This window comes from Melospiza georgiana, chromosome 25 (genome assembly GCF_028018845.1).
Source record: "Melospiza georgiana isolate bMelGeo1 chromosome 25, bMelGeo1.pri, whole genome shotgun sequence".
NCBI lineage: Eukaryota > Metazoa > Chordata > Aves > Passeriformes > Passerellidae > Melospiza > Melospiza georgiana.
In genome coordinates, this window is record NC_080454.1 from 7,569,405 (window position 1) to 7,593,546 (window position 24,142).

Below are 24,142 nucleotides of genomic sequence, written 5' to 3' on the forward strand. Positions count from 1 at the left end.
TTATGTTACCCCATTGGCCCCTTGGCCTAATTACCCCAGTTCAAACCCTATTACCCATCCCTGGTTAGTCCCTAGAATGTTCTCCCTCTCTGTCCCTTCATTGGCCCTAATTTACTGCATTCCTCTGCCCCTGTTTCCCTATTAGCTGACCCGACCCTTAACCCCTCCTTTGCACCATTTTCCCCCATATCCATTGGACCTGACCCTCAGCTCCACCCTCACTACCCCAAATAAAAACCCCCTGTGCCCTCAGCTTGCGCCCTGTCTTTGTCCCTGGGCCCTGTTTAGCTCTGTGCCCTGTTCCTTTACCAATAAACCCAGTTTGCTGCAGATCATACCCAGACTCATCCTGCCGACTTTGTCATCTTTATAAAGCAGCCGTGAGCTTCGGGCTCCGGAGTGCCGGACGCTCCAAGGGCCTCGGCAGCGCCAGGACGCTCCAGGCTGGGACAGCCAGGCAGGGCAGGAGGAATCACTGCCCCTTTCCCCTCTCTGCTGCTCCATCTCCCAGCCCAGCATCGCTGCAGGATAGCCTCACTGCCAACGCAATCCTGCCAGGCATGGACTGGGGAGATCTCCTTCCCCTTCCCTCTGGCATGGAGGCAAATCCCATCTTCTCCTTGTCTGCCCTCCTTCCTCTCCTCATTCTGTCCTTCATCCATTCATGTTCCTTTCCCATTTCCTTCCTTATTTGTTCCTTCTTGTTTTTTCCTCTCCTCCTGCCTTTTCCTTTGCCCTTCTCCCTGTCTCTCCCTCTCCTTGTCCTTCTTCCCCCAGGCACTGAGCTGCGGACAGACACCAGGGAGAACAAATCCCTGCCACAGAACCTCGTGGAAGAAGCCATTTGGAACTGCTCCATGGTACAGGAATCCAATAGGGAGGAAGAGCTCCAGAGATCCCACACGAGGAGGGCCTGCAAACCCAGCCTGGGGAGCTGTGAGGAGGTAAAAGAGTAAAAGCTTCCCTGGGCTGGGAAAGGCATGGGGAATGTGAGAAGAGCTTCAGGCAGAGCTCAGCCTGTTCCTCGTGACTGCAAAAATGGCGGTGCCGGACGCAGACATCCATGGGGCTGCAGAGATCCCCCTGCAGATCCATGGCGATGCAGAGATCCCCCTGCAGCCCCCGGAGCAGCCACGCTGGAGCACGGCGATGCCTGAGAGGAGGCTGTGACCCCGCGGCCAGAGGGCCCCGCTGGAGCAGCCTGTCCTGGCAGGACTGACCCCGGGACACAGTGACCCACGCTGCAGCACTTGGAGGGGGCTGTGCCCCATGGGATGGACTCAGCTTGGAGAAGTTCCTGGAGAAGTCTCCGGTGGGAGAGAGCCCAGGGTGCAGCAGGGGAACGACTCCTGTCCCTGAGCAGACGGAGAAGCCCCGGGGAATGAACTGAGCCCGGCCCCATTATCTGTTCTGCGGCACTGCCGGGTTGAACAGGTGCAGCTGGGAGGAGGGAGGCGTGGGCGAAAACGTGGAATTAAGGATCTTCACTTACTTCTCATTATCCTGCTTTGAGTTTTAGGAGTTTTCTGTCAGAAATCTCTCCCATCTCCCACTCATCCACAGGGGTTTGGGGCGGTTTTCCCTTTTTGGGGGAAATCAAAGCGATACAATGATGCTCCTGATTAGGGGCAGGAGAAGTGATGCACCGGGGCTTCCTGCTGAGCCGGAGCCACCGGAGCCGCAGTGCCGGGAAAGCCGTGGCGGGAGCTGCGGAGAAGTTTGTTTGTGTTTTCAGCTCAATCCCCCTCGGGCCCGGGCCCTTTCCAGGGCTGTTCCTCAGCTCCGGCTCTCCCCTCACGCAGCCCGGGGGGCCCTGAGAGCGCGGGGCGGGGCTGTGCCGTGGGCAGAGCCCGCCCCTGGCTGGGATTGGGCGATGGTACCGTCAGTCGCGGTTGTGGCGCGCTGATTGGTGGGAGCGGGGCGGAGCAGGGCTCCGGTGGCGGGCTGAGGGCGGCCGTGGCTGGGCCGCGGCGCCATTGTCGGAGCGTGTGCGGTGCCGTGAGCGGCGGCAGCGGCCGGAGCGCGGTGAGGCGGCGGCGGAGCTCGGAGGCGGCCGCAGCGCAGGTGGGAGCCGCGCTGGGTTGTGCGGGGGCTCGGGGCTGGCTGCGGGCCTCGGGAGCGGCAGGGGGCTCGGGCGGGTTCGTTGTGCCGTGTCCGGCGCGTTTCGCCGCTGGCGTGAGGGCGCTGCGGGAGCGGCTGCCCGCGGTCTCCTTGCGGCCGCTGCCTCGGCAGGAGCCGCTGCCGGAGCAGCGCTGGCTCGGCCCGGTTGCTGTGGCTGGGACAGAGGGGGCTGCCCCGTGCCCGGGGCTGTGCGGAGAATTCCCGTGGCCGGAGGTTTCTGTGCCCAAAGGAGACAGAAGAGTCCTGTAAAAGTGACTTTATTGCTGAGCAGAGGGAGAGGCCGAGGGGCATTTGCCGTACGCTCTCTGCCATTGTTGTAGTTCTCAGCCTCCTTTTTATCCTCATTTTCCTGGCCTCATCTCCCTCTCCCTTTGCCAACTGGCTGAGGTACTTGGAAGGTTCCGATCTCCCGGTCCGGCAACTGCATGTCCTCGTTAATGTGCACCCCCACTTTTGTATAACAGCCGGTATTCACGGCTCTGTAAAGTCTTTGTTCTTCTGGAAGTTCAGGAATTTAGCGGGACTTTGTGTGAGCAGCAGTCCTTGTTAATTAGTTACATTTATTGAAGCTGATGGTTTTGCCCGTTACTTCCTTATCTACAAATCCCTGGCCCCTCGCTCAGCTGCTGAATGAGCTGCACTCTCAAGGTGTGGAGCATGGTAAAAAGGTGAGAGTTGCTGTTGCACATCAGAGGAGAAACAGCATTCGTTTAACCCTTGGTGTCAAGCAGCCACAAAACCGTGTCCCATTCCTGTCCTTTCCACGTTTGGCCTGGATCATGAGGTGCTTTCTTACTTCCTTTGTTATCTGTTTCACCACTTTTCCTTTGTCATCTGTTTGCCAACAGCAGCTTGTGTCGTTTACTTTTCCACAAACTCCCCCTTTTTTCTGCTAAAACGTAATATGATCCCATCTTATGGTTAAGTGTTGTGTTCCTCATTTCAGTGGATTGGTCGGCAGGAAGGTCAGGAGCTGGAGCTGTCTGGTTGGTTATTGCGAGGGCAGCTTGTAATCTAATGATGCTATTGAAATGAGAAATGGGTTCTGTGGCTCCTGATATGAATTGGTTCGGGTTCCCCGGGGCTGGTCCATAGTTTTGTAGGATTTGTTCTGCTGGCCATTCATCTTTTCTCCATTTTTGGCCACTCTCTCTAGCCAGGGCTGCATCAATTGACTGCTTTTGTCGAATTAAATCATCAAATCCTTGGATTCCCAACTGATTTCCCTGAATTTTTGGTAGCAAAAAATCCCCAGTGCTGTAATATACCCTATATAACGCAGACAGTGAGAGCACATGTTGGAGTGGGCAGAGGTATGATTCCCCCCATTTGTTTATAGTGAAGTTTTCCCAACATTCTGCATTTGCTGTTTCCCTTTGCAGCTTCACCCGTTTCTGTTGCAGGGTCAGATATCCTCCCCATGGGCTCTGCCTTGAGCTGTGTAAATTCCATTAGTGCAAGCCGGCAGAGCTTGGGGTGAGGGGCAGAGGGAATCAGCCCGATTCCTGCCCCAGGCAAGAGACCCAGGTGCATTGTCCACACTTTGCCCAGCAGTGTTCATTTGCATTTCTAAAGCTCCTCTGCAGGCTGCCTGGAATGAAGCTTCTCTTCCAGGGCAGCCATCTGGTGAGTCACATGTGGCCCCCCCAGAATCTGCTTTTTTTAAAGAAGTATTAACTTTTTACGAGTTCAAAATATTACGGTTAAAGCTCTTCAATTTTGCAAAAGCTACATAAAGGAGAACTTGGAAAAACCCAGACCAAAAATTGATTCTCACACTTCTGTCCCAAACCTACCTGACAACAATAAGTGGGAATATAATGAAAAAATTTTCTCGTGTTGTAATTTTGTCACAGAAACTGCAGGGAAAACAAAAACTCTCCAAGAATCTCTTTAGTGTTAGAGAGTCAAGGCATTACTTGATTCTGGCCTGGATGTGCAGCAGAAATAATTTCTTTCCAAATAGCCCGGCTGTGCGGAGAAAGTCATTCCATGCCATGTTAGTTTTACTCGATTTTTCCTAAACTTTATGTAGAACCAATCTGAATCCACTGCTTTAATGTTCCTTGCTTCCAAGTTGTGTAAGTTGTTAGTATTTGGTTTCCTGTTGGACCCGGATTTCTTCCCCTCTGATGTGTGAATTCGGTGTCCACACTCCTGGATTTCCTTCCCAGCCTTTTCCAGCCCAGGAGTCTCCAGCTCTGCCGGGGGCAGTGTCTGGGGTAGCTGTTGGTTGCTGTTTGCTGCTGGGCAATGTTGATGTTTTGTTGCTGGTCGTTATCTCTGTGGGTGTCTTTTGAGCTGTTCCCAGTCTGTTGGGATGTTAAACTCATCTCCATTGAGTGTTGTAACACCCTTGAATAAAACCTTTAAAATTCCTTTCCCAAAGGCAAACCTTTGTGTAGAGAAACCTTTCTGAGCAGAGAAATAAGATTTAAGAAATAAACTTGGTACACTTTGCAGCAGTGCAATGGCAGGCAGCCCAGAGTGTGGGTGTCAGTGAGCCCCAGAGTGGAATTGTGCCGTGGTGTTCCCCAGCAGCTGTGGCAGTGCAGGCCCAGCCAGCGCTGAAGCTGCAGCAGTGGCAGCAAGGCTTGGCCCCAGTGGCTGGAGATGGCAGAGGAGGGTGGCCAGGATTGCAGAGGATTCCAGGCGAGGATCTGTGGGCAGGCGCAGGGGCTTGGCCCGCTGTGGAGCCCTGGCTGCTGTTGCGTTGCCTTCAGGGCAGGCTCAGGGGAAGCCTCCCATCCTCCTGCTGCGGGCGGGAAGTGCAAATCACCAGGGCTTCAGAGCCCTTGAGGCCAGGCTGAGGGGTCCCCCCGTGTTGAGCTGTGCTGGCGGCTGTTTCTGGCCTCAGGGACACTTGGCATGGGCCCCTTGGCCACCAGTGGTGCTGCTTTGCACTCCTTAGGCAGGAGCCGATGTCCTGGCTGGGTGTTGGGAGCAGCAAAGTGCCAGGGCAGGCTCTGTGCCAGCCCAGCTTCCTGTGGGAGAATATCCCTTGATATCTGCTCCAGTGGTTGCTGAAGCAGTGAGAATTGCTTTTGCCCCCTGTTAGGTGCCATGGTGTCAGCAGAAGATATTGAAGCCTTCCTGCTCAGGGCATTTCAGTGCCAGGCTCTCACAAGCACCCACAGCTGCATGGGTTGAGCTGAGCATGGGGCGGTGACCTGCGCTGTGTCTGATTGCCCTTCCTTAATAACAGCCTGCCTTGTAGCTCTTTTCCCTTCTGCTGTCCTTGCAGAGCCATCCACAAACACATTTTCTCCCTCAGGCCAGGGAATGTCCCATCATCACTCTGTTCCAGCCTGGGTCTGGAGCTCTGTCCCTTGAGTGCAGTCCTGGGTTCCTTGCCAGCCCCTCTCCAGGCTGTTCACACAGGAGGCTGGGTTAAACCCTTGCCCTGTCCTTAGTTCTGAATCCTCCTGTGCCATTGAACAAGTTTCATTCTGTAATAACCGAGCCCATGTAGAGGCTCTTTTGGTTGTCAAAGCTTTAACTTGATCCCAGACTTGATCTCTAGGAGGTCCTATATAAGGTTAAACATTTTAGCACAAGAATTCCTCTGGAAAGACCCTGTTTAGCATCCACCTGTAACTCAATTTTTTTTTCTCTGTCTGGAAGGCCCAGGGCTGCCGCCTCAGTTAATCTTCATTTTAACACTTGAAAATTCTGTGTTTCCTTCTCCTGTCCATCCATCCAGTTTTTTGACTGGCAGGATAGGAGTGTTGTAGGGAGGCATCCTTGGCTTCAAAAGCCCTGCCCTGAAAAGGGACTCAATACCAGGCTGTGAGCCCTTCCTTCCCTCTCTTGGAACAGGGTATTGCTTGTCTTGGTTGCTTTAAAGTAATTTGTATAGGCTCCATATCTAATTTTCTCTATTTCCCTGGGCCTGCCCACACTGCTGGGTTCACTTCAGCATAGGCCTTGCGTGACATTTGGCACGGAGGTACAGAACTGGCCTCTGTATCACTTTTTATAATATTAATTTGCGTTACGAGTTTAGCGATCAAATGCCTTCCCAGTAAATCATGATAACAATTAGGAGCAGATAAAACTTCATGCATTTCAGACCCATCTCGGACTTCTGCTAACAGTGGTTGAATAAAACCACACATCTTTCCCACTTATCCCCTGAATAATCAGAGACATTTTTGGCATTTCCCCCCCGCTTAGGTCTAAGTTTCAAAGTGGATTGAGAGGCCCCTGTGTCCATCAGGAAATGCCTCCTCTCAATGCAGACCCACCCTGAATGTTCTGAAGGGCTCCAGTATGGAGGGTCCCTGGTGTGATGGGAGCTGTGACAGCCCTGCCAATCAATGTCCATCAAGGGGTGGACTTGCTGGTCCTGAGGGTGCTGCTGTCTGTGCTTGCAGTGTCCTTGTGCCCTGCAGCTGGAGCCCTGGTTCCTTGCCAGGGGCTGTTTGGGTGGGCTCTCCCCTGCCAAGGAGGGCAGTGCCTCTGCCAGGTGCTTGTGGCCGAGCCTGTGCCCTGGTTGCTGGCGCCCCCTTGGGCCCTGGGGTTGATCCCTCAGGGGCTGTAGGAACTGTGCCACTGCCTCTGCCTTCAGCTTGGCCTTTTGCTGCTCCCTTTTTGCATTCACCTGCTGTGCCTTTGTGCCCAAGTGCTGCAGGGCCTTCTTGTGCCCCTCCTGCAGCCCCCTCAGTGGCCGTGGGTGCTTGTCTTGCTTTACAAGAGAGGTGTCTGCTCGGGAAGGCGGAAATAGCCTCTCTTGGAATGGAGAATTCAAATCCCATCCTTCTTAATTTTTAGAGTAGTGAAATCATGGGGCTCTCAGGCAAAGATATGGGAATAGGAATAACAGTTGTTTACTAGTGTGTATAATAAAGCAAACAAACACCAACAGCTGCGGCACTGACAGCAAACAGAGCCCGGACCCAGTCCCAGCCATTGGTCTGCGGCGCTTTGCCCTTGGGTGCAGTTCCGGGCACGGCCGGCAGGGGTGCTGGTGGCTCCCACGGGGCGGGGCAGCGCATCCCTCCCATGGGAACATCTCTGAACGGAAATCGACCAATCCCTTCATCTAACTCTTTCACTTCCTTACCTTCTATAGCCTTTCTCCCGTGTTTTGATAAAGAATTTGGAGAGGGCTGCCATTTAACTGAGCTTCTAGTGTCTTGATAAGGTGCTTCCTGTAGAGAGAGAGAAAATTTCTCTGGACAGCCGGAGCTGTGGTTACCAACTGGACGTAACTCAGAGCAGGACGGGGTCAGGGGAGGATATCCCGCTGAGGCTCGGTGGGAGTGTGGGCAGGGTCTGCTGCCGGAATTGTCAGAGGGGGATCTTCCCGTGGAGCACGAGGCGGAGCGTGGGTAGCCCCCACATGGCTGATGGCGGCTGATCCGGCAGCTGCCGGCAGAGCAAAGGCAGGTGGGAGAGCCCGGCAGCAGCGGCGGTGCCCGGCGCAGGTGGCACGGGCAGGGCAGCCGGGGATGGGATGGCTGGGACCCCCCCTGGGTGCGGTGGGCGCGGTGACCTCAGAGCAGGCGGCTGGACAGAGCAACCCCCATCTTCCCCAGCATGGCCGGCAGAGCGGCCGCGGGCCAGGCAGTGGGAGCAGGGCACACAAATTGAGCGACAGCGCCGGGGCAGGTGGAGCTGCCCTGGGCAGTGAGGCCGCACCTGGGATGGAAACCGGGGCAGGTCGAGCTGAGGCGGGCAGCGAGCGGGGGCCCGGGACAGGCGCCTGGGCCACGAACGGAGGGGGCAAGACCTGCAGAGGATCCCACTCTCTTTCTGATTTTTCCTCTTTTTCCCTTCCGCTTCATTTCCCCTTTTTCTTTTCTTGCTTTTTCTCGGGGCATTCTGATACTTCAAAGATTTTTATTCTCCTGAAATCTCCTGTCTAACATATGGCATATTGTATTTCTTCTAGATTAAATGGGGTTTTTTTACAAATAAACACAGAACCTAACTGTTGCCTTCTGATGCAAGGCAAGGCGACCTGGTTCCGAGGAAACGGCACGGCGACCCAAACTCTTCAGGGTCACTCAGGCCAAAGATGCACGCATATGGTGGACGGTCTAAATGCCTTTATTGTCCCGTCTCGTCGGGATTTATACTGGGAAAGTTTTTTCTCTACGTCAGGGGGTCTTACCTTACTGTTATTGGTTAATAAGGAGTAGAAAGTTACTAATGTTAGGGGGGACTACATTCTTGGGTGATCCCTTATCACTAGGCGTTAGGGGGAGAGGAATCCTGCTGCTTTCCGTGACATCGCGAGATTTTCTGAGCGCCTGACCCTATCTACCACATTATCCCCCCCCTTTTTTACAAATGAACGAAGTAGTCATATACATAGGTACTGTGCTGAGGCATGAGGTTGTTGACAAAGAAAGGGATTTGGTAAACCTGGGTAGAAAATGTTGTGACTGGCAGTGTTCCCTGGTCGAATTCACAGCATTTGTTGCCGGCCTATGAACAGGATGTTGGCCTGTTCTAGGCGGGTCTGAACGAATGAGACCAGCTTGTTCAGCAGGCATGGTCCGAAGGTGACAGCTAAAAGTAGCATTGCCAATGGACCTATTAGGGTAGAAATTAGGGTGGTTAGCCGTGGTGATCGATTGAACCAGGAGTCGCACCAACCCTGTTGGGCTTCCCTGTCTTTCTGTCTCTGAGCCACTCTGTTTCGGAGTTCTGCCATGGAGTCTCTTAGGACTCCCATGTGGTCTGCATAGAAGCAGCACTCCTCCTTCAAGGTGGCACACAGGCCCCCTTGCTGCATGAACAGGGGGTCCAGTCCTCGCCTGTTCTGCAAGACCACTTCTGAGAGTGAGGAGACTGACTTCTCTAGAAAGGAGATGGATTTCTCGATCCTCTGCAGGTCCTTGTCAATTGTTGCCTGCAGCTGTGACAGTCGTTGGTGCTGGGTCACTAAGGCTGAGACTCCTGTGGCCGTTCCGGCTGCTCCTAGGCCGAGCAGCATTGCGATAGTTATACCTGTTACTATTTCTCTTTTGTTGAGCCGGCTGGGTTCCTCAAAAAGGTGGTACACTTCTTCACCTGCGTGGTACAGAACCCTAGGAACAATCAGAACTTGGACACAAAAGTCGTTAGAGTCATTGAATTTGGCATGGAACACACACAGGGACTCACTCCAGATCGCTGGCAAACCCACGTCTCAGACGCGGATGGGACTACTTACTTATTTTTTTCCCTTTGGGTTTGACAACTTTGGTGCAGACGTTGCCTTTCTGCCTAGCTAGGGTTGCATTGCCAAAGCATCTGCCCTGGCCTGTGACTTGACTCAGGGTGATCCCTTTGCGGGGGGTGTCCCATCTACATTGGTTGGGTGCATCTGCTGTGGAGTAACTGAAGGGAGTGTTTAAAGCGACTCCTTTGTAAAAAGGGAGGTTTGACATCGTAGCAAAGCCAGCAGGATTCGGTTAGGTTAGGGTTGGATTCATTCAGGGATAGGAAGGTAGCTTCTAACATACGAAGGATTGGGTCTGAGTCTGACTCGGCTGAGCGGCCTATCTGAAAGGTTTCCGCATGGCCAGTCGGGATATCAGCGACCCTTGTTGGCAAGGCTTTGGGGTGGGCCGGGTTTTCCCTTTCGGCACGCTTTTAATCACTTTGTTGGGTCCGACTGCTCGGGGTGCCGATGGTTGGAGCCTAATAATTCGCACATTCACCTTTTCTTTTGACCCTTGAAGGACCACTGTCCACGTTCTGCCTATGGCCCAACTAGGGTGATCTGGCTGCAAAACTGTCATGTTGTAGTCTGTGCATTTCCGAAATCTGGGAATTTTATGGCGGTTTCGATAGAAGTTTCCGTGGAGGAAGGGGGGTGTTTTGCAGCCGCTGGGTGCCCAGGTGAACTGTAAGAATTTGTTGGGCTCTTGTGAATCCCACCCAGGCCCCGACGGTCTGGCATCTGTGACAATGGTTCCGCAGCCCCAGTGCCCACAACGTCCCCACCCTGGGTGATTACAGTAGTTTTTCCCAGGGTTTGAAGCTGGGCACTAGTAGGATAGGTACATGTGTGTGGAGTGTGGGGAGTGGGGGTCTACCTTTGGTTGTCCTGGAAACAGGTCGGTGATGCAGAGCACGAAGGATGGGGTGTTCGGTGTGGTGATTTCTCTGAGCACCTTGTCACTACTAAGGTGTTGCATGACCCACCTGAAGGGCCGATGGGGGTAGTGATCTGGGCTGGCTTGCCCTCTGGCAACAAGCCCCAACAGCAAAATCACACAGAAACACCGTTGATGCTTGGGTCTCACCCGTGCGGGTCTCTCGGGCGCTGCCTGGCGGCTTGGTGGTCTGTCACTTCCCTCTGGAATGGGGATGTACGCGTCATGAGGACGCCCCACGAGCATATCCTGTAAACAGAAACTCGCAATTCTCGTCAGTCTCATTCTGCTCGTTATGGAGGTCGGGCTTAATTGACTTAAGTGGACACCACCTGATTTTGCCGTCCTTTTTGACAGCTGCGTACCCTTTCCCCGTGAGCATCAGCCTCCAGCCCCATTCCCATTCGCCTAGCTCGTTTCTGATTACCACCTGTGGGCCCTCCTCTAGTGCTCGGGTGGACCAGTGTTTTTGAACGGAACTATTTGTTTCATCTCCCCTAGGGAATTGATTCAGTGCCAGCAAAGTGGTTGCCAGTATACACGCCTGATCTCATGGGGGAATGGAATTGGCAAAGCCCTCTGCTTTCGCCAACACTTCTAGCTTGGTTTTCAGGGTCTGATTTGCTCTCTCTACTATGGCCTGCCCGGTACTGTTATACGGGATACCTTGCACTAGTGTGATGCCCCATTTTGAAGCGAATTCTTGCACTGGTTTGGAGGTGAAATTGGACCCATTGTCCGTTTTAATCTGCTTGGGGATACCAAGCCAAGCCATGGCTGTCAGCCAGTGCTGAATTGTGGTTTTGGAGTTAGTTTTGGGGTGCTGTGTGGCTATGATCATTCTGCTATAAGTGTCTGCTGTCACTGCAAGCCATGCTCGGGGCTTTAGCAGTTCACACCAAGTGAAGTCCGACTGCCAGATCTCTGAAGGCTTGAGACCTCTCGGGTTGACCCCGTAGGTCCAAAGGGGTGACTTCTGGCAGTAAGGGCAAATGGCTACCACATGTTTTGCGTCCTGTCGGGATTCCGCATCTATTCGCCAGTGCTTTGGCTCCGATGTGGAGCGACTCGTGCAGTTGACGAGCTTCCTGCAACGTCCATACATCTTTTGCTGCGGCGTCTGCTTTGTCGTTGCCGATCTGGAAGTAACCTTTGACTGGGTTGTGGCTGTTGATGTGAATGACTGACACGGTGCCCTGTCGCGAGGAAAGTGCTTCTTCCAACATTAGGGCTGCTGCTGATGCTGACACTCCTGGTCCCTTTTTTGTGTGAAGTGTTAAAGCCACCAGCTGTGTGCTTTTCCATGCCTGGGACTGCCCTCCCACTCCGTTCACTGGAGGGACTTCTTTGAATTGCCAATGTCCGGGCCAATGTGCTTGGGGAAAAATCGTGCAGTCTGATCCCGTGTCCGCCCAAAATTGGAGCCCTATGACATGGGGATCCTGACTGCCGTAAAGGCAGCATGTCCCCCACACCATCAGGGGCTCCTTCCCTGTTCTCATGGCCAAGGCCACCCAGGGATCCCACTCTGGGGCGCCTCCTGCTGGTCCTGTGACACCGGCGCAGCTTGTGGCGGTGGGGGGTGCGAGGGTACTGAGGGTGCTGCATAACTCTGCCATTGCGCTGCTGGCAGGGATGTGAAATTGACTGCTCCCTGTCGGGGCATGGGGTATGAGGGTCGCCTGCCCCACTGGGGGTTGGCATAGATGGGTCGTCTTGCATTCGCAGCGGGAGGAGGCTGAGCATGGCCCGCGCGCCCCCTCCCTCTCTCGTTTCCCCGGGGCCGGGATCTACAGTCCCTAGCGAGGTGTCTTCCCGCAGCTCCTACAGGTCCCTCTCGGGAGTGCTTGGAGTGAGGGTGCTGCCAGGGAAAGCTGTGCCGGCTGGGGACAGCTCGCTGAGTTGCTGCCCTTCCCCAGAAGCCTGGGCTAACGCGGTCGTCCTGCCACTCCTGCTTAAATACAATCTGCCCCGCCCCATGAAAAAGCATGTGGCTTATTTGCGTAATGTCAAAAGTGAGCAGATCGTTATTGCTAGAAAGGTCGTCCTCAAGAGTGGGTACTACGGCTGAGTTGATCCCTATTTCTGAAATCGTTTTGGCTTCTTTTGGGTTAACTGGGGTATATGCCCTTTGTTGGTTCCCCCACGCTCCGGCAACCCCCACCAGGAAAGCGTGCATGGAGGCTGCTCGTGCCCGGTCCCCACAAGCTGCTTTTATTTTTCCCCAATTGGTGAGTTTGTGTTGCGATTGTTTCCCGATATTGTTTAAAGCTTTATTTGGTTTTGCTCGAAACCGCATTAATTCTGCTCTCTCGGTTTCCGAGTCCCAGCCGGACTCGGTCGGCTCTTCCGAGCTGTCTGAGCAGCTGTTACTTGACTCTGAGCCGGAAGCTGACTGCCGGTACACTTCCGGCGCTCCGTGCCGTTTTGTGCGGCTTCGACCCCGCTCCTCCCTTTGGGGGTGGTGTCACTCCCTCCCCCTGGGGTCCCCCCGCCTCCTGCCGGGGGAGGTTCTTACCCTATAAGGACCTAATTTGAAAAGAGCGCTCTGGTTGGTTTTGCACTCTACCGCGGGGACCGCCCTCCCTCCCCGCTCGCCCGTGCATGCGATGTTAACCAGGCTGACTGCGTTTCGGCCCTTTTCCCCCTCTTCTCTTCCGCCCTTGCCATGTGGTTTGGCGCCAAAAAACGCACATGGCGGGGGCGAGTTTTTACCGATCCCGGCAGGGTCCGAATGTCCAGTCGCGTTCCGCGCCTTCTCCGAGAGTCCCTGCCAGAAGCATCGCGCGTGCTGCTCTGCCCCCTGCGCCGGATCGGTGACCGGCGGGGAAGGGACGGATGGAGAAACCGCAATTTTTTCTGATGGTTCCGCGGGGGGGGCGGGACCCGGCCGGCTCTGTGGGAGGGTCGGAGGGTCCCCTGGGTGTTCCGGGGGGATCCCCTGGGGGCTCCGGGGGGTCTGGGCTAGGGAAGGGGTGGAATGCGCCCGGCCCCCGCATGTTCCCACCTTCAATCCGATCGCTCTCAGAGGCGATTTGTGTTGCGGCCCCCACCCCCAGCTTTGGTGTAGCTAATAAACGTGTACGCGCGGCTTTCCGCGTCTCCTGTTCTTCTAACATCTTGCGTAGGGCCTCTTCTACTTTCCCCCACGCTTTGAGGTTTTTACCACTGCCTGCGGACTTACGGTCCTCTGCTGCGGCGGCAGTGCACTTCTCCCGCGCTTCCGAATATAATATATTTACCGGACGTCCGATTGTCCCGAGCTCTAGGAGCCTTGCAATAGCAAGATCAGAATTCCTGAGCTCACCTTTAATTCCCCATTGCTCATGAGCCTGACTTACGACCTTTGCGATTGCTTCCATGATTCGAGGGCGTCCCCTCCGCTGCACTAGACCAGCTCTGCAGCCGCCGTCCTCTGTCCAGGCGAATCCCCGTTCCCCAGGCGCTAATCGGCTTCCCGGGTTTTTGGCACCAGTTGTTGCCTTCTGATGCAAGGCATGGCGACCTGGTTCCGAGGAAACGGCACGGCGACCAAAACTCTCCAGGGTCACTCGGGCACCAATATGGTGGACGGTCTAAAGGCCTTTATTGTCCTGTCTCGTCGGGTTTTATACTCGGGAAAGTTTTTTCTCTACGTCAGGGGGTCTTACCTTACTGTTATTGGTTAATAAGGAGTAGAAAGTTACTAATGTTAGGGGGGACTACATTCTTGGGTGATCCCTTATCACTAGGCGTTAGGGGGAGAGGAATCCTGCTGCTTTCCGTGACATCGCGAGATTTTCCAAGCGCCTGACCCTATCTACCACACCTAACAAATCCAGACTTCTGCTTGGATACTTTGAAATGGCCAACCAGCTAAGTCATGACCTCCTAATGTTGTTATTCTCATCACCTTTTTATTTATCCTTTGGCAAGTTACGGATACATCCTAAATCCAAGAATCCCAGTGCACTTACAGTTCCTTAAAAAATGATCACACAAAGCTTGAGTACCCCAGTGGGTTTTCTAATGCATGTCTTCTAATATTTTTCTAGAAGTACATTTTATTAAGAAATTGTCTTCCATCAAGAAGTTTCCATTTCCTGATTTATCTTGTTTATTTCCTGTCTTGTTTAATTCTTTTTTCTCGGCTTCCATAAACTTTGGAATTTTTTCCTCGTTTGGAGTTAATATTAACATAACTCTTTCAGCTCCATTTTCTGCTGCATCCTTAGCTTTGTGATCTGCCAAATTATTTCCTCCTCTTTCTGGGGTCTTTCCCTTTTGGAGTTCTCTAATATGTACTATAGCTATCTCTTTTAGGTGATTGTAATGCCTCTAAAACCTCTAAAATAAGTTCCTCATGTATTAGTCCTTTTCTTCTTGAATTAAGTAATCTTTTTCCTTTCCAAAATTTTTACAGGTATGTACTACTGTAAAGGCATACCTTGAATCAGTATATATAGCTTTATTTTGTGTTAAATATTGTAGTGCTCTTTTTAAAGTATATAATTCACAAGTTTGAGCTTACTAGTTTGAGGTTAATTTCCCTTTTTCCATAGTTTGCATGTTTTTCCCATCGAGTACTACATACCCTGTATTTTCTCCTTTTGCAAGGAGATCTATCTCTGTTGACTAACATAACTCCCAAAGGACTATTTTTTTTTCCTTTTTTTTCCCTGTATCCAACTTACTGGTTTTCTGTGTCATTTTTCAAGATTTTTTCTATTCATCTTCTGCCTCTGTTTTTCGCATTCACTAACAACCTAAATACCGCTTTTCTTTCAACTACACGCACAAAAATAAAAAACTTTTTTCTCACACTACTTTCAGTACAATACACCTCTCTCCAAGGAAATATAGTGAAGGTTAAAATAGAGAATATACATTACCTATACTTTCATTCATCTACATTCACTCACTTTTATTTCTCACTCACTTCCACACATTCTTTCCCACCCTCAGGACACAGAGTGGATCCCTGTTGACAGAGAATCGCGGGTCCCTGTGACCCCCCCTCACCTTGGGGTGGCCTCTGGGTCTCAGTATCTCCGGGCCTCCTGGGAGGGCCCTGACTCTGCTGCCTCGGGTGCTGTTCACCTGTGAGGCTGATTTGTGTGTCACTCACACTCTTTAGCCACGGCCCCCTCACACGCCCTGGGGACAATGGCCCGTTTGCAGGTCACCTGTACCTTACGCCACAGCCCCCACACACCCAGGAGAACAATGGCTTATTTGTGGGTCACACACTCCTCTTTCCACAGACCCCCCCCCTTCCCACCCCCTGAGAAGCTGAGGCTGATTTTGTGTGTGACTCACTCTCACACACAACACAACAATAAGGTACCTTTTGTTATAAATGATCAAATCGAGAGCCAAACTTATAAGAAAAATTAGCAAAGATTTATTAATTTGTCTGTGTGACTGAAGTTCCGTCGTCAAAACCAGCACAGCCAAGGGTCAGCATCGAGCCCGGGTTCGGTGCTGGGTGAACAAGGATCTGAGCTCCGAATGTCAGAGTCTCCCCCTGTTCACAAATGCTGCGTGCCACAGCGAGTTCTTTTACAGTTTATTCTGCTTGAGGCAGAGATGACCGAATGTTCTTTGTGTCTCTTCCCATGCATAACCGTGTCTTTACCTGTACAGAGGTGGACAAAGACTCAGTCCAGGTGTCTGATGTTGTCAGTAGACCCTGGGGAAGTCAGCATTCACATGCATCAGGGTGGGGCTGTGGATCATCTTGGTAGCTGTAATCGAGGAGGCAATAATCACTCTTGGGTGGACCTGGTGACCCGGGGAAGCCAGTGATTATTGCCCTGGAAGCTTCTATTCTTTCATTAAAAAGCCCGATTTTTATCTCAATCAAGTCCAGGAACTGGATGTATATGAATAAGACACTGCTCCCTGCCAGGATGGTCAAGAGACTTAGTGTGGAGTTTACAATATTTTATACATTAATAGCAATAATTATCTCTACCATACACTTTCACATCACCTATTACAAGTTGAGGTGTTTCTGGCCAGTCCTGGTGCTCTTGGATATCCCTCAACCTAGCTGTGCTGTCCAACCCCAGATGCTCTTGAGCATATCCTCAATCCGGTAGAATTTTGCACAACAATGAATGCTCTTGGAATGTTAATTCCTCAACCCAGCAGGTTTTAATTCTGGATGCTCTTGGGCACTCTGATATTACTGCGCCTGAGTGGGTCGCTGCTGGTGAGAGAGAGACGGTGAATCTTGTTTCTTGAATCAGAAGGCTGAATTTATTGAGATATCATATATAATACATTAAGACTATGCTAAATAGAATATAGAGAGAGGTTTGCAGAGCAGCTAGGCTAGGCTAAGAATAGGTAGAATGAATGTACAACAAAGTTTAGCCCAAGGACTCAGTCCCCTAGCTTGCACTGGTGATTGGCCCTTAATTATAAACATAGAAATTGAGCCAATCAAGAAACCCCTGTTACGTTCCACAACATCTGATAATAATTGTTTACCTTTTCTTCTGAGGTCTCTGGCCTCCAGAAGACACAGAAATCCGAAAGAAAGGATTTCTGTGGAGAAATGTCTGCGACACTCTTATCCCTCAACCCAGCAGGTTTTTAGGGGCCCATTTTGTCCCGTTTCCTAGTGGATTGGACTCGGAAACTCCTCTGCTCCCTTCCTCCGAGGGTTTTAGCCCCTCTCTGAGACCCAGTCCCAGTTACCCCGGGGGATTCTCTCACTCCTGTTAACATTCACTTCATCTCTTTCCTGGCCACTTATCACGGAAAGTCGGAAACGCAGCCTGGGAGACTCCAGCACTCACTTGGCAGGTCTGGCACAACCAGCCCTCCTCTCATTCACACATTCATCCCTCTGTACCTGCCCCCCTGAGAAATACTTACCAATCCCTTTTCCCAGGGGTCTTCATGCACATTACTATTCTTAGGGGGCCAATTACCGCGGTTGTAGGGAGGCTTTTTCCGTTCTCTTTGTTTTACTGTCTCCTTTTGTCCCCCATAACCTGCGTCTGTCGGTCATCCCAGGGGAGACAGAGCGAGGCTGCCAACGGGGCAGGGTGAGGCTGCCAATGGGGCAGGGCGCGCCTTCCCCACTCTGACTCTCCTAAAGCACTGGCAGCGAGGTGTTAGTAACATCCTCTGCTACCAAATTGTGAAAAACACCAATCACTTGCTTTTAAAATTTTAAAACCATAATAGTAATAAAATGGTTATGAAAAATAGTAATACAATTAGAGTAATCACAGTTTGGAGAAATCAAATTAGGACAATATGAGACAAGAAATACAAAGAGTTACGGATGTCCGGGTACCTTTTTCTGGGCAGCACAAGCCTGAAAAACGACACCGGTTAACACAGGATTAACCATTAAGAACAATAGCCTGTTGCATATTCATACACTTCATACATGATGCATAAATCCAAACACAGGATTCTGTCTGGTCAGTGCCAGCTTCTGCCTCTGAATCCTAACAGCAGCTTTGAGGTGGGAAGAAGTTCATTTCTTCTGATAAGAGAGCAATAAATTCTTTTTCTCTGAAAGATTTAGGTATCCTGTGGCTGCTATCTCGCTCCAAGTCCTTTCTTTAAAAAAAGTCTCTTACCAAGCATAGTTTATATGTTAACATTTTTTAATAACCTAAAACCATATTCAACTCACTACTTAAGAGAATTAATACAGCAGTACTTTCTAACACAAGACATATAATATTCATTTTAATATTTGGGATAACCCAATCACAAAATATGCATTTTTTACAAGTATAATCCCACCTACTTCCAGTCTCTCTCAGTATGGTCCCAGCTGTCACCAGCATGGTTCCAGTTGCTTCCTCAATCAACTCAGTGAGTCCCAGTATGATGCCATTTGCTCCCAGTTGCTCCCAGTCAGGCCCAGTATGGGGGATGATGTGCAGGGAGTGCTCACTGTGACACTCAGTTCCTCCCAGTATTAGTCCAGTCACTCCCAGTATGGCCCAAATATGAGCCCAGTGTGCTCCCAGTCTCTGCCAGAATAAACCAGTTTTGCTCTACATGGTTCCAGTTCCTCTCTTTCACCCTCACTTTCCTTCCAGTCACTTCCAGTATCTCCCAGGGTACCCCAGTTCCCTCCACCATCTTTCTAGTTCCTTCCAGTATGATCCCATTTGCTCACAAGCACTCCCAGTCAGCGTCAGAGTAGTGGCACTCACTGCCAGTATGATCCCAGTCACCACCAGTATGATCCCAGTTCATCCCAGTACAAGCCCAGCAGTTTCCAATCGCCGCCAGCATGCACCCAGTCACTCCCTGTTCTTCCCAGTTGCTCCCACCATGATCCCAGTTACTCACAGCTGCTCCCAGTCATCCTCAGCATAATCCCAGTCACTCGCAGTATATCCCATTTGCCCCTAACATGGTCTCAGTTGCCTCCTGCAGGCCCCTGCTCACTCCCAGTATGATCCCAGTGTCCATCATTGCCATCACAGTCTGCCCTGGCATGGCAATATGATCCCAGTATGATATCTGTACAAGCCCAGTACAGTCCCAGTCACTCCCAGTATGATCCCAGTATGGTATCTGTACAAGCCCAGTACAATCCCAGTCACTCCCAGTACGATCCCAGTGCAGCCCAGTCCCTGGCAGTGCTGCCACTGCTGGGATCCCCCAGCCCTGTGTGCGTTCCCCCCCGGTGGATGTGCCGAGAGGAGCCCCAGGGGCTGGCAGTGCCCAGGCAGGGTCCCCAGCAATGCCCAGTTTGGATGTGCAGCCCCCAGTTTGCCCAGTTTGCTTCTCCTTTGGCCCGGGCCGGGTTCCCCCCGCCCGCAGTGGCTGGAGCAGCCGAGAGCCCCACACTGCCCATCCCGACCTGTCCTGGCTCCATCCCTGCTCCTGCCGCGGGCTGCGAGGGCTGCGGGAACGGGGCACCGAGGGTGTGGCTGCTGCTGGGGGAGGAGGAGGAGGGAGGGAAGGGCAGGGATGAAGGGTGTTATAAATTGGAGTGGACAATCTGCTGAGTGAGTATAATCAGATTAACAATTTTTATTGATTACAGCAAGCAAGGCAAAAAGCAAATCAGTGCTGGGCGACAGGGGAGTCTCCGCTCCGCCAACTGCCGCCCGCTTCTGGTATTTCATGGGGTTTATATACAGTCCTGCTTCCGGGTTGGCGTGTCTTTCAGGGTAGTACTCTGTGCATTCTCCTCCTGTTGCTAGGCGGTCGTAGTCTGCCTCCCGGTGGACCAAGGATGAAGGCTGGTATTCTTTCACTTCTTGCCCCACGGTCAACCTTTCCTTAGTTGGTATGGTTGCACTGGTTCCTGGAACTTTAAGCTTACTGAGCAGATAAGCAAATATTGTGCTATCAATCATAGCAGGCCCGCTACCTGTGTCAACGGCCTCGCCCCTTACTCCTCGGCAAACAATAGGCACATAGCTACGTATAGTTACACATTGCTTATTTAGCCTTTCAACATATTAGCTTCTAACATTTTGCAGTTTAAGCCTTATGACATTTATTTTGCAGTATATTAGCCCGTTATATTCATCTTGCAACATACTAGCTTGTTACATCTTTCTTTGTGGTTTTTCTATTATTGGCTTTTCCCCTTTTCATAGTCTTTAGCAACTTGATGAACAAACTAAGACATTAACTCATTACAAAGGGGGAGGAGGAGGTGGGGTTAGGGAGGAAGAGCAGGGGGAGGGATGGAAGAGAAGGGATGAAGGCAGAGAGCAGCAATGGAAGGAGGGGAAGGAGGTGGGGATAGGGAGGAGGAGGAGATGGGATGGAAGGGGAGGGATGGAAGAGGAGAAGGAGATGGGGATAAGACAGAGGGGGAGGAGGATGGGGGATGGAAGGGGAGGAGTGGGGAGGAAGGGACAAAGGCAGATGGAGGCTGAGCTGAGGGAACCACGCTGTCAATCCCTGCCTGAATTCGCAGCCCCCACCTGTGGGATCATCGACCCCCATCGCACCCATGAGCAGAGAGGGGGAGCTGGGCCCGGATATCATGGGTGGTCCCTGGGTTGGGGTTTTTGGGGGGATGTTTGGAGAATGAAGAAGTCCAAGGCTGAGCGGAAGAGGCCCCTTGGGGGGACATCGGGGGTGGTGGTGGGGGCTGCCGGCAGAGGCAGCCTGGAGGAGCAGAGCCCTGTGTACCCCAGGAGCCCAAAGGGGGGAGCGCCACCATTGGCGGGAGCCTCAAGAGCCTGGAGAGGGGCAGGGGGGACTCCTTGGAGCCGCTGCAGCCCAAAGCAGAGAATGAGGGGAGAAGCGAGCCCGGGAGCCCAAACAGCCCCAGCATCCCAAAATGGGGAGAGCAAAGCAGGGGAAGCTTTTGGGATTGCTGGGACTGCCAGCAGCCTGGGCAGGGCGGGCACCAGGCACAAGGGGGACCCCCAATCCAAGCGTGACCCCCAGCAGCTGGGACAGGGGGGAACCCCCGAACACCAGAGAGGAGGGACCAGGGACGGGGAACTCCTGGGAGGCTTTTTCAGGGCTGAATCTTGGTGTTTGGGAGGTTTTTCTGGAGCCGAGGTGGCCAGTGACTTGTAGACATGGACTTGGGGAAAAGGGACTTTCAAACTCAGTGTGTGTTGGGGAAGGTGAAACAGGAAAGCCTTATAAATATGATTGTCTTGAAAAAGATTTTGAGAATATAGAAAGTGTAAGGAAGACTGAAATGAAAGCAAGATCTGATATACCTTAGTTAGTGAACAATTGGAAAACAATGGTGTGGCCCAACTGAAGGTAATCCCCTTTTGATGAAACAATTCCCTCTGCTTGATGACAGGTCCAAGGGTCAGAGCAGACCCCACTAGCTCAATAGAAGGGGTCCAAAGAGGAGTTTTTAGGGTTTAAAATGTAACAGAGTATGGTGATGTAATGATTCTTACACACTGTATGTAAATTCTGTAGGATTTGTATCTTGTACTAGATTGGTTGGTGAGAAATAGGATATTCAACACAGAAGAAAATTTATTGTGTTATAATCGGAACATTGCTCTCTTATGCTCTTGCCTGTCTTAGTCTTTTACCTTCTTACCCTCTCTACCCCTCTCTTCTCTCGGGCCTGCTCCGAACTGTGCCTTGCAGCTCCAAGCAGGGCCCTGCACCCAGGCCCTTTGCAATAAATCGCAAGTTCCACGACCTGGGTGCAGAGATCTCTCGTCTGTGTCTGTCCCGACTGTCCTATCCCCCAGTGCTCCTACAAACGTGTCATCCCTTGTTTTCCCCAAACCAGGATTTCCCATTGCCAAGGCCTGGGAGGCTGCAAGGAAGAGGAAGATGCCCCAGGACACTGAGGCAGGTGAGGAGGAAGTCAGTGCCCCTTTCCCCTCTGTGCTCCCAGCCCAGCCCAGCCCCGGCTGCAGCTCAGCCCTGGGGGGATCTCCTTGCCCTTGCCTGTGGCACGGAGGCAAATCCCATCCTGTCCTTGTCCTTCCTCCCCCAGAGCAGGAGGTGAGCATGGAGAGCAGGGAGGACAAATGCCCGCGGCAGAACCTGGTGGAAGAGGCCGTTTTGAGCGGCTCCACGGCGCAGGAAGCCAACGGGGAGGAAAAGCCCCGGAGATGCCGCACGAGGAGGGGCTGCAAACGCAGCTGGCGAGGATCTGAGGGGGAAAGAGCCAGCCTGGGCCGGGAAGGCGACCAGAGATGGAGCCAGAGCTCGGAGCTGGTGCTCCATGAGCAGCTCCATGATGGGGAGAAGCCCCACACGTGCGTGGAGTGTGGGAAGAGCTTCAGGCGGAACTCCGAACTGATCAAGCACCAGAGGATCCACACTGGGGAGAAGCCCTACAAGTGTGGGGAGTGTGGGAAGAGCTTCAGCCAGAGCTCCCACCTCATGAAGCACCAGAGGATCCACACTGGAGAAAGGCCGTACAAGTGTTCCGAGTGTGGGATGTGCTTCAGCGTGAGCTCCAGCCTGATCGTGCACCAGAGGACCCACACTGGGGAGAGGCCCTACGAGTGTTCCAAGTGTGGGAAGAGGTTTCAGACCAGCTTCATTCTCCTCCAGCACTTTCGGATTCACAGAGAGGAGAGGCCCTTCCAATGCCCCGACTGCGGGAAGGGATTCAAGGACAACTCCGCCCTCATCACCCACCGGCGCATCCACACTGGGGAGAGACCCTATGAGTGTGATAAATGCAGGAAGAGGTTTCCGACCAGCTCCAGACTCATCCAGCACTATTGGATTCACACAGAGGAGAGGCCCTTCCAATGCCCCAACTGTGGGAAGGGATTCAAGCACAACTCCACCCTTGTCACCCACCAGCGCATCCACACTGGGGAGAGGCCCTTCCAATGCCCCGACTGTGGGAAGGGATTCAAGCACAACTCCACCCTCGTCGCCCACCGGTGCATCCACACTGGGGAGAGGCCCTACGAGTGTCCCCAGTGTGGGAAGAGCTTCTCCAGCAGCTCTCACTTGACCCGGCACCAACAGAGGCACCGGTAAGGGAGGCCCTGTGAGTGCCCCAAGTGCGGGCAGAGCTTCGTGCGCTGCTCCAGCTCCATCCCCCACTGGAGGAGGCACTTTGGGCACAGCCCTGGTCACTCACATTCCTTGTGATCCATGTTGGGAACACACCTGGCTGCTTCTCCTTTTGGTTTGGCCTTAATTTTCCTCTGCTTCACCTTCATCCTTTAAAAACACCCAAAACTGGATTCAATGAAGGAAATTCATTGTATATATCTGACGTTGCATAATTTCTCAGTTGTTTTAGAGGGAATTTAGGATTTGGGGACGCGTTCTGTGTCAAGTCCTGCTGTTGCCTAGAGGAAGGAATTTGATCTCACCCTCCTTATGTTGCTAACAACTCCTCCCCTGACCCCAACCCCAACCCCAACTCCACCCTTGGGATATCCCCAAGGATAAAATTCCACCGCTCTGCCCTTGCCCTGTCTTTGGGAGGTAAGGAATGGATTCCCAAAGGATCCGCCCTTTTCCCACTGTATTCCAAGCAGATGAACCTGTTTCACTGGATTCCCAGAGGATTCTGACTCTGTCACTGTTTTTTTTTTCATTTGTACTACTGCAGTTCTATTTTTGATTTTTCCTAATAAAAAGCTGTTATTTCTACTCCCATATCTTTGCCTGCAAGCTCCTTAATTTCAAAAGTATTTAATATTTTTATAGTTTATAATAATAATAATAATAATAGTAATAATAATAATAGTAGTAGTAGTAGTAGTAGTAGTAGTAGTAGTAGTAGTAGTAGTCGTAGTAAAAGGGAGGGAGTGTACATTTATAGTTCCTGAAATATGTAAACTGGTTTTTGGATATACAACAGGCTGATGTAATTAAAATCAGATTAATTAGGGGTGTCCCCGAAAATAACTAGGGCGGTCTTGGTGGCCAGAACAACTTTTGCTAAGTTGTCCTTGTCTCGCATGATATCAGCCTGTTGCATATTCATCAACTTTTTGCATATCCATAAAGTACTTTACATATTCCAGGAACAAAATTGGCTTCATCCTGTTCGGGGATCCCACCTCCCTCCCAGCTCAATTTGGGAAGTCCCATCCCCCTCCCAGCTCAATTTTGGGATCCCATTCCCCGCTATCTCAATTTGGGGGTCCCTCTGATTGGCTGGAAATTACCCCGTATGGTCTCTGAGTATTTACCGCAGTGAGAGGCCTTGGTATGTGCCTGGCAACTGATGAGTCAGAGTCGGGCCGGGCGCTGATTGGCTGAAAATCGCTGAGCGGGGCCAGTGCTCTGAGTTTGTGCCCAGCAACTGGATCGTCATCAGTGCCATGTGTTCTGACTGGTCGGGATCTGTTTTGGGGTGGGGATGGGAGGAACTGGGGTTACTTGTGGTTTCTTTGGGTTTAATTGGGGTTTTTTTGGGGTTTATTTGGGGTAGTTTATGGACTATTTAGGGTTTATCTTGGGTTTTACTTGGTTTATTTGGAAGTATTTGGGTTTATTTGGAAGTGTTTGGGTTTGTTTGGTCTTCT

The 24,142-nt window shown here is 52.0% G+C and overlaps 1 protein-coding gene and 1 pseudogene across 1 annotated transcript in view; both read left to right on the forward strand.

The window, feature by feature from the left end:
- The window catches only part of LOC131093366 (zinc finger protein 271-like), a 158,738-nt pseudogene extending 135,718 nt beyond the window's left edge, over nt 1-23,020 (forward strand).
- The window catches only part of LOC131093388 (uncharacterized), a 270,394-nt gene that overhangs the window by 201,069 nt on the left and 45,183 nt on the right, over nt 1-24,142 (forward strand). The gene's annotated exons all lie outside the window — the stretch shown is intronic.